Source organism: Parasteatoda tepidariorum, chromosome 7, assembly GCF_043381705.1.
Source record: "Parasteatoda tepidariorum isolate YZ-2023 chromosome 7, CAS_Ptep_4.0, whole genome shotgun sequence".
Taxonomy (NCBI): Eukaryota; Metazoa; Arthropoda; class Arachnida; order Araneae; family Theridiidae; genus Parasteatoda; species Parasteatoda tepidariorum.
In genome coordinates this window covers 61163248-61166067 of record NC_092210.1, presented here as the reverse complement: position 1 = coordinate 61166067, position 2820 = coordinate 61163248, and positions in this window count along the sequence as shown.

Genomic DNA, 2820 nt, shown 5'->3' with positions numbered 1-2820 from the left:
TAGACCCTCGAAGACACGGGGGCCTAAACGGGGTACGCGTTCCTATGCGAAATATCTTGCAACAAACGAAAATTTCAAAAAATTTTATTTAAAAACAAAGCTAGCCATAAAAATTTACGATGACGTATTTTTCTATTGGCTATTTTTTGCAGAGTAAACAGTTAATAATGAATTGTGTCAACAGCCAGTTGTGATTTTTATCTTTTGTAAAAAAATTTTATAGTAAAAATAAAGATATTTTTTAAAAAAATATATTCATTTTTTTATGAGTGGTACACAGCGTTACGAAAAATTTAGAAAGGGTACACAGAAGTCATAAGTTTGGGAAACACTGATATAGATTATTAAAACTGTACCAATACTAAGCATTCTTAATACTGAGATACTGTTGAAATCAGTGTCTTACGCTCCTTTCAAAGGGATATGAACGGGCGAAAATTACTTGGTAGCTATACATTTTTTTACTATCATGAGTTTGCTGTGAACAATACCATTCCTCCAAGGGACGCTAAATACAGTTAATCTCTATGCTGATGAGTAGAATTACAAAAAAAGTGTTTTGCTTAATATAATAACGTAAAGCCACCGGGAAGGGCAACGAATAATAATAAATAAAAATGAATTTATTTAAGCTTTATTAATTGAAGATTCAAGTAGAGAAACATTGTGACATTTTCTGAAAGGCTATAATCACGGTAAGAAGTAAAAAGGTGATCTTCGAATTATTTTATTACCGATTTATTAGAAGGCGTAATTTATAATTATTCGTCTTATCCTATTGACCGCTGCCTAATTTAAAAATAAAAATCATACATACATCCTAAAAACTTATGTGGATTAGTTACGTTAAAATTAAAATGAAAGTAAAAACAATTTGTTACATTAACTATACCCATATTGATGCACTCACTTCATGTTATTTTCACTCATTCATAAATACCCCTACAATGTCACTTACCTGGTTCTTCCACTAAGTTCTTCACTTGTGTTGGCATATGCTTTTCAATTTTGTGCATGATTTCGTAGTGTTGTTCAGTACTGATTAATTGATTTTTTATTTACCCCGTACGAAGAACGGGTATTCAGCTTATAAACTTAATATAGTACAAAAATAAAACGTGAAAAAGGAGAAATTGCAAGCAAAAAATATAGAAAGGAGAAGTTCAGTTCTTTGAATACAGAACAGGATTGCTCGGAGCAGCATGTTACACCAGAAAAAAAACTTGCAGGGTAAAAAACATACTCAGATTTAGCAGAGCATCATATGTACTAAGATCAAAGCGCATGCGCATAAGAAGCAAAGTGACTGTCAGGAGGTACGTCACCTGTGAACCGGTTGTTGGGCATTCTACATGTATTGTTTGGTACACTGCCCCCCACACCGCCATTTTATTCTTTCATTCTATGTAAAAATATGTTAGCAGATTTAATCAACGTGAATGATAGAAATGCATTCTCAAAGAAATATCTGAATTATTAATATAATATTGTTTATCAATAGTGCAAAAATTCAGAGCAAACCAATAATAGATAAAAAGAGAAGCAATTTTCTTCCTCTCAACCACAGTAGAGGTTAATTTATTTTATAATTTTATAGCCATAGATGAACAGCCAAGCCAATTTTAAGGGTGTACGACTACTAATGTTCAACTCCGGGGCCTTGTAATTTTGAACCCAATCCAGAAGACAAGGGAACTCCTGGATCAAGTATTGGGAGAAATTTGCCTTCGCGAAGGAATTCTTGATGAAGTAACTAACCCGCATTTGCGTTGCATGGAGAGGAAGATCACGAGAACCTCCAACTGTTAGCCTGATGGCAAGGGGACTCTAACCCAGGATCCGTCTACCACTGAGGATATTTCACGTCAGCACTGTGGTCGGTGCAAGCCGGATGCGGAATTCGTATAGACCAGCCATCGCCAGGATCGAACCCCTGTTCACCGGAAGGCGAACGCTCTATCCCCTGAGCCATCGCTGCTCCCCAGTAGAGGTTGGCAAGAGAAGATGGCGCAAACCCCTTTCAAGAACTTCTGCTACTGTGTCCCAAAAGGTTGTTTACTCCTTTATACTCAGGGACCGCACCAAACCTTGGGGACTGACCTACACTACGTCTATAGAAGCTAGCCCTCTTCCGTGTGTATATTCTTTCCACTATGTATATTCCTTGTGTTCTTGCATGCGTCGAGAACATGAAATCTGTGTTAACTTTTAAAAAAAAGTAAACTCCTAGACTTTTCCTATAAGCCCCATTAAATTCAATGAAATGCAGGAGTTTATGGCACAAGAACCAGAATTGACAATATATGCGTTAAATTTAAACGACAACACATACTTAATGTAAGGAAATTAAAATGTGTTATAAGTTACAATATGACTTCCACATTGAGAAGTTTTTGTTAGCATTCCGTTATGATTGCATTTTTAAAACGGTCAGGATGGCTGGGACAGTAGCGCCCCCACAAATTTTGAATTATAAGTAAATACAATTGTCCCTAACGGACACAGAAAGTATGAGTAGGAGATTCAAAATTGGCGAATTATCAAAATATAACATAGCCAAAACAAAGCCAACCAGCACACCAATATTGGGTTCAGAAAATACCTCGCCAACGAATTTATGAGAATTATTACAACCATGCAACTGAAACATTTAGCAGTTAGAAATTTAGAATAAAAAGTTATAAATAGATTTTTATTTTCGATTCGGCGCGACAATGAATTAATAAGTCTGTATATTAATGAAATAAAAAGTATCCGTTACATTGATCTATACGAGAAGAAATAATTATTTTATGTTCGTTTTTAAAGATTAAGACTTTG